We start from the raw sequence: 8,423 nt of genomic DNA, 5'->3' as shown, positions 1-8,423 counted from the left end.
GCGCGCCACTCAGTCGCTGATGTCACGAAGGCTTCGGCTGATACCACGACGCCGAGTGCCCATAACTGTTCCCGCGTAGTTGGTTAGTGTGTATAGACCAAATGGCCAGACTCAGATCAAATACCAAGATCTCGTTAAGCGTGTTAAGTATCCGCGAACGCCGACCAGGCCAGGCCCACCTCTCTCCTAGGTGGTCTCAACCTGCCCTGTCGCTCCGCCACAAAGTAACAGTCGGGGGCCGTCTGGAACCCAGGCCCACCTCTACCGGGATGGAGCCACCTGCCCCTTCAGCCCCCATCTCCGAACAGTATCATAAGTAATGTAACAGTATAAAGTATATATCATATGCCCGTGATCACCTCCCGAGTGATCACGGCCCAGTAGTATAGCATGGCAGACGGACAAGAGTGAAGGGCCACTGATGGAACACTAGCATACTATACTAAGCAGTAGGATAGCAGGTAAGGGTAACGACTGTAGCAACAATGACAGGCTATGCATCAGAATAGGATTAACCGAAAGCAGTAACATGCTACACTACTCTAATGCAAGCAGTATAGAAAAGGAATAGGCGATATCTGGTGATCAAGGGGGGGGCTTGCCTGGTTGTTCTGGAAAGGAGGGGTTGTCAACACCGTAGTTGAACACAGGGGCAGCATCGGTCTCGCGGTCTACCGGAGAGAAGAGGGGGAAGAAACAGTAATATAAAGCAAACATAGCCACACAAAGCATAACGTGGCAATAAGCTGTGCCGGGTGTGACCTAACGTATGTCTACACGATATAGGTGATGGGGGAATTCAACCGGGAATGTATTCCCGGTTCCGGACCTGTGTCAGACAGATGACCAGAGGGGGAATGTTCCATGTTCAGCCTACTAGGGGCATGTGACAGATGAACGAACCGCATATTCGGATTCGTTTGATTTTCTGAGCAACTTTCATGTAGAAAACATTTGCATCCGAGTTACGGTTTAATTTCTATGAATTTTCAAAGATTAAAGCATTATGTGGAATTATTAATATTAACAGAAAAGGAATACTACGCCAGCATGACATCACTGTGACGTCAGCAGTCAACAGGACGGCTGACCAGGTCAAATTGACCAGTGGGGCCACAGGGACCCACATGTCAGCCTCTGTGGGTTAACAGTGGATTAATTGTTCACACAGGGTTAATTAGGGGTGTGGGCCCGATGTGTCAGTGAGTATTCTAATTAGCAGATTAGTTTGAAAAACTTAATTATCTTAATTAAGCGCAAGGGCCCACAAGTCAGTGGCAGGGGGTGAACAGTGCCCGCGTTGACCGTAGTCAACGCGGTCAACTGAGGCGCTGGGGCCCACGGTCAGCCTCACCGGGGTGGGCCCTACGCTTGCCAGGTCAGCGGCGGCGGCGGAGGAGCTCCGGTGAGCTCGCGCACGACGGCAGATCGCCGGAGATGCTCGGAAAAGCGCCACAAGACACCAAATCACACGCGGTTTGTTGCATTCGAACGAGGACTCGATGCCGCGCCGCGTGGTGTGGTCGGTTGGACTCGGGGGTGACCGGAACTGCGCCGGCGACGAGTGTGGGCGGCGGTGGCTTTCGGGTGGAAGTGGATTAGCAGCAGCAGTGCGCAAACGGGCGAGGTAAAGGGGGGAGCGAGGTCCTACGCGCGCGGGCGAGCTAAACGGGCACTGGCGCGGTACTATTTGGTCGCCGGAAGCTTGTCGGCGATGAGCCCCCGCGGTGATGGGCTCGGGCACGTATGAGACGGTAACTACGGGCACGTTGGGGGCGAGGAGAAGACAGCGGGGAGGAAGGAGAGCTCACCGCGGAGCACAAGGAGGCTCGGTGGCGGTTTAGGAGCTGCATGGGTGGCGCCGGAGACGAAGAAGATCGACGGCAGCCGGAGATGGGGACGAGGACGAATGGCGGCTGCGGTGCTTCCCAGCTCCACCTGAGGGCACCAGACGATGGAGTCGACCCCGGCGGAGCTTCACGACTAGACGGCGGAGCGAGGCGGTGGCTGTGGCCGCGGTGACGACGGAGAACGGCGGCGACCGCATCGGTCTCCTCTCCAAAATGAAGCAGAGGGAGAGGTGGATCTGGGGGAGGAGAGGTGCAAGTGGGGGGGAAGAGGGGATCGAGGCGACAAGGAGGGAGGGGATCCTTATCCCCTCTTCGGCGAGGCGCGTGGCGACGAGCGGGTTCGACGGCGACCGCTCGCGCGGGTCGGTCGAACAGGAGAAAGGGGAAGACGACAGGGGAGGGGAAGTGGGCCGGCTGGCGTGGGCCGACGACCAGCTGGGCCGTTTGGTCCAGTGGAGCAGGGGCCTTTTTTTCTCTCTGTTAGCTTTGTTTTCTGTTTTTGTATTTTCTTTCCTTTTATTTATTTCCCTTTTCTGTTTTATTTAAATTTAGGGCATCTTAGCATTTTCTAAATATGTGTTTTCTTCACAACAATTACCTATGCAATATTTGGCACTAACCGAACATTTTTGTTCTAATGCTTGAAAACTTTTGTTGTTTGCCATATTTTTGAATTTGAATTTTGAATCGGTTTCGAACTAACGCGAGATTAGCAACAGTAATCGAGGTGACGTGGCATCATTAGCAGAGGTTACTGTAGCTTGATTATCCAGGCGTCACAATTCTCCTCCACTACAAGAAATCTCATCCCGAGATTTTACGGGGTGGAGTAACGGGGAAAGATCTGGTTACGAAATTCTAACGAATCTTCTCGATCTTGGTTGCTTTTCTCAAGAGGTCGACCCATTACGTTGATGTCTTCATTCCTCTGCTTCAGGTCATCATGATGAAGTCGGCATCCTTCCTTCGGGAACTCTATCGTACTTACGAAAGAATAAAGGGTGGGTATTCCGGGAGAACGAACCTCGGCAAGGTTGACTATCGGGTCGATAACATCGGGGAAGGTGGCGGAAAGTAACTCTCGAATTGAAACTTAAGAATATATCGAGAGCAAAGTAAGGAGGTGTCATGGGAAGTTTCGAGCAGGCATGCAATCGTTCGATGCCTGAAATAGGGCGTGAAAGGGGTTCAGAGCAACGGATTACATATTGTGTTAGATACCAGAATTGATGATCTCTACGAATGTGGCTCATGATCTGCATACGAAGCCAAGCGTGAGGAATAACTTTGACAACAAGGTGTACAGGAGAGTCAGGTTTCGATCCTGTGGAACTGTGGGTTATGGGCCCACCATGTGGGTTAAGAGTAGGAAGGGCGCTGACCTCTTGCACGGTCATGATAGCAAGGCATGTCAGAGGATAGCCTACCAGTTATGTCGACAACAACATCAATACCAAGGGCGAGGGACGAAGAGAACCATTTTCCTGCTCGTTGAACGAGGCAGACCAATAGGCAAAGTTCTCGTCCATCGGCGGTTACCGGAATGTCATCAACAATAGTAACAGGGTCTTACTAACAGCGTGGTACCACAAGGTTCTTAACTAAGAAGGGAATTATCACTGCTTAGTTAAGTCAGATTACCAGAAAGGTTAAACAAAACAATAGAAAGGAAAATACGATTATCAGATTAATCAGAACAATGGAAAGGAAAATGTGTATACACACATATTTCGAGGGTATATCCTTCCCAAGGACAAGCGGAGCAAGATATCCATGACAGGATAGAAAGTAGAAACCCATTTAGGTAAGGGGGGAGGAATCTCATGATATTACCCATACAACGGTGTTAGGATAAATGATAAAGAAAATTTAGCATTGTGCTTCAAATGCTCTTATTGAAAATCGGATTAGCACAGACATGGTTCAGATAGCATTGACATGGTCTTCAAGCAAAGGTCAGACTTTGGATAGAGGAAGGATCCATCAGGAACAACTTGTAGAATAAGTCTGACAATTTCCTCATGGAAGAATGGGTAACCTTGCTGAAAAGGAAGCTATAACAATAGGTCCTCCGGCCAGGTGTGCTATGCATGACATAACCTTACCGGGTCATATAAAGACCAACATTATAACTCTTGGAAATATGTTCCAACCATCACATCTGACCGAGATTCAGATCTGATTGGTGTCACGATACCTCAGACTTAGGATGCCTGAGAAGAAAAGGTGCGGCACAATTTGACGAGATGACATTGTAAGATTCTCGGGAAATGAACTATGGAAGCGAGTTCCGAAACAAGAGTTCATCAGTAAACCAACGAGAGGATGAGGAGGTGGCTGATGGAATCATCGACAATTCATCGAGATTAACAAAAGATGGATTTCCACAACTATGTGAACAAGGAGATAACATTTGTCAGAACAATTGGTATAATGATGTGTGCTCGAGGAAAACATACACAATTAAACATTGGTTGAAAGGTGCACCCGAAATATTGGCTGGGTTGCACGACCAACGTCGGAATGGTGATTCAATAATCAATAGTCTAAGAATGAACGGCCGACCATTAACTTCAAAGCAATAGGGTTGCTAGAAGGGCAGGATCCAAATAGCACCGCTCACTTGTTGGTACCCCGGTTGGAATCAACACGAGGACCCAAGAAGGAATGGTGATGGTGAGAAGTATCACCATACCAAGATTTCTTAAGAGGTGGTGAAATTCTCACAACATTGAGGACAAAAGAGATGTTAATCTTCCAAGGTAAAGAAGAACAATTGCTGGATAGCAAGGAACTCAAGGTATAACACCAAACACGAACAAGTTTGTGTTGGTGGGAAGGCAATAAAGTGGTCGATGATAACACAGATCATCGAGGGCAAGGACGGTATTTCTCATCATGAACTCAATCGATATCCTGGAAGAGCGCATAAGGTTGATGATGATCACGACACATTTGTCGAGAGATTTCATGAAGATGTAATCAATCAGCAACGACATCAAGTCAAAGGAATGATGAAGCAGACAGTTATTGGAACCATGGGTAGGACACAAACTTGAAATCAAGCTTGTTGTTCAAGGTGAAATGGTATGAGAGGAAGATCGGCGTAAGCTTAGCTCATCATCAAAAGTTGTGCTCCAGGGTTAAGGACCAGGTAGCACAGTTAAAATTTAGCACAATGATATAGTCGATCAGGCTAGGAATGACTTGAAGGATTATTAAACTGGTAAGCAATGAAAATTACTTAGAGTTATTGAATCGGAGTGCGGAATCGATTCACTTATCGGTGTTCTCGAGTGAAATAACTCAGAACCCGGGGGAAATCTGAAATCGGTGAGAAGCAATAATAGATGAAGACTCGTAGGAAGCAACACAGTTCATTGATATTCTCGAGATACTGGAGGGTATTACTCGAAGGAAGATTGACATAGGGGTTGCGGAGATGTATTGATCCGCAGAAGACAAGTGTTTTCACTTGCTTGAGAATTGGGATCAAGTAGAAAATATGGTTGGAACCACGATCATAAATGATCGAACCACGGATACAAGATGAACTTATAACAAGGGGGTAATTATTTTTACAAGCAGCTTCCATGATAAGTTATACATCGTGTCCATGGGCATGAACGCAAGGTTCAAGGTCGACTCCCACTTCTTAAATGTATAACCTTCCATTCACTTCTCGCTTTGATAAAGGCATTAGTGTTGAAAGTTTTACCTGGTGAAATACCAGATGAGTATGACTCGTGAAAACTTCCGAGTTCACACATATTAAGGAAGGCATAGGTTCAACCCGTCAGGGTATCGTGGAAACATATACCACAAGCTTCAATAGTAAATACCACCAGCTCGAAAACAGAGCATGGTTGAGAAAACAGAGGATACAATTTACACAAGGCTTTATATATCCGTGGAAAGACTCACAAGGTTATTTGAATATGAAGGACACTGTCGGATAATAATCCAACAAGAGGTCCGGTGGTCTACAACGGAGCTGATGTGAGTATCGGTACTCTATCAAAGGAAGAAGGAATGCAAGTGCATCGGATTATAGAAACAACTGACTAACTCAAAGCTTAAATGCAAAGGAATTATGAATTCCAAGACAAGGGATCAGAAGCAATGCTCTGATTAGGATGGATAAGCTGAATAGGCTTAGGGATACAACCGATCAAGGCATTGATTGGTCAAGAACCAGCTCATATCCAAATGATGTCTGGGCCGGAAGAATGAATTCTAGGATCTGATTGAGGATTGCGAGCATTCGCAACAAATTGAATTAACGGACTCAAAATGATAATGACAAGGGATGCCAATAAGATTACGAGACTTATGGGATTAAACATAATGCAAGCAAGCAAGAATTTCAAGAGCAATAGACTGCTTAGGATTTTCGACAGATCGAATAGTATCTCGAAGACTTTCGTGAAACACATGAACAACTGGGAATGAGCGGATACTCGATAAGTGCGAGGAATTAACCGTAGGGGTATTCATGTGGCTAAGAATTGTAAGGCAGTAGGCACAAAGTATTGTCGAAACAATAGAGAGAATTTCGAGGTATCTTGTAATAACAAGATCAACGGGGAATCATTGTATGAATGGCAGGTGTACGTGATTATCCATAGGGTTTATCGATGGAAGGGAATTGCAAAAGCGATGGCACAAAGTCTCGGGAGAACAACGGAGAGTATTGTCAGAATCTTCTGTTGAAGCGGTCGATCATCTGTAATGAAGGGGCTCACCGGCAGGAAGTAGTTACGAGAACCTAGAGTCGGTGTTAGTAAAATCATTTAACCCGAATAGAGGAGAGATCAGAGTCCCAGAGTAAAGGTCGAGGAGTAAAAGATCCTAATACCACCCAAAGGCGATGTGGGCCCATGGGCCGCACAGCCATGTTAGTAAAAGTTTTGTAGTGACTAGACTCGACTTCAGCCAAGGAGTGTGGAAGGGGGATTCCTACAGGCAGTCGGCTCTGATACCAACTTGTGACGCCCCTGATTCAATCGTACACTAATCATACACGCAAATGTGTATGATCAAGATCAAGGACTCACAGGAAGATATCACAACACAACTCTAGACACAAATTAAAATAATACAAGCTTTATATTACAAGCGAGGGGCCTCGAAGGCTCGAATACATAAGCTCGAATACACAAGAGTCGGCGGAAGCAATAATATCTGAGTACAGACATAAGTTAAACAAGATTGCCTTAAGAAGGCTAGCACAAAAGTAGCAACGGTCAAAAAGGCCAGGCCTCCTGCTTGGGACCTCCTAACTACTCCTCAAAGCCGAACTCCACGTAGAATCATCCTCGGGATCTCTAGCTCCTGGACTCCAGCATCTGGTTGCGACAACCAGGTATAGAAAGGGGAAAAGAGGGAGAAAAGCAACCGTGAGTACTCATCCAAAGTACTCGCAAGCAAGGAGCTATACTACATATGCATGGGTATATGTGTAAAGGGCCATATCGGTGGACTGAACTGCAGAATGCCAGAATAAGAGGGGGATAGCTAATCCTGTCAAAGACTACGCTTCTGGCCACCTCCATCTTGCAGCATGTAGAAGAGAGTAGATGGTAAGTTCACCAAGTAACATCGCATAGCACAATCCTACCCGGCGATCCCCTCCTCGTCGCCCTGTTAGAGAGCGATCACCGGGTTCTATCTGGCACTTGGAAGGGTGTGTTTTATTAAGTATCCAGTTCTAGTTGTCATAAGGTCAAGGTACAACTCCGGGTCGTCCTTTTACCGAGGGACACGGCTATTCGAATAGATAAACTTCCCTGCAGGGGTGCACCACATAACCCAACACGCTCGATCCCATTTGGCCGGACACACTTTCCTGGGTCATGCCCGGCCTCGGAAGATCAACACCTCGCAGCCCCACCTAGGCACAACAGAGAGGTCAGCACGCCGGTCTAAATCCTATGGCGCAAGGGTCTGGGCCCATCGCCCATTGCACACCTGCACGTTGCGAGGGCGGCCGCAAGCAGACCTAGCCTAGCAGGCATTCCAGTCCAATCCAGCGCGCGCCGCTCAGTCGCTGACGTCACGAAGGCTTCGGCTTGTACCACGACGCTGAGTGCCCATAACTGTTCCCGCGTAGTTGGTTAGTGCGTATAGACCAAATGGCCAGACTCAGATCAAATACCAAGATCTCGTTAAGCGTGTTAAGTATCCGCGAACGCCGCCCAGGGCCAGGCCCACCTCTCTCCTAGGTGGTCTCAACCTGCCCTGTCGCTCCGCCACAAAGTAACAGTCGGGGGCTGTCGGGAACCCAGGCCCACCTCTACCGGGATGGAGCCACCTGCCCCTTCAGCCCCCATCTCCGAACAGTATCATAAGTAATGTAACAGTATAAAGTATATATCATATGCCCGTGATCACCTCCCGAGTGATCACGGCCCAGTAGTATAGCATGCCAGACGAACAAGAGTGTAGGGCCACTGATGGAACACTAGCATACTATACTAAGCAGTAGGATAGCAGGTAAGGGTAACGACTGTAGCAACAATGACAGGCTATGCATCAGAATAGGATTAACCGAAAGCAGTAACATGCTACACT

The sequence above is a fragment of the Aegilops tauschii genome, chromosome 3, assembly GCF_002575655.3.
Source record: "Aegilops tauschii subsp. strangulata cultivar AL8/78 chromosome 3, Aet v6.0, whole genome shotgun sequence".
Classification (NCBI taxonomy): Eukaryota; Viridiplantae; Streptophyta; class Magnoliopsida; order Poales; family Poaceae; genus Aegilops; species Aegilops tauschii.
This window is presented reverse-complemented; position numbering follows the sequence as displayed.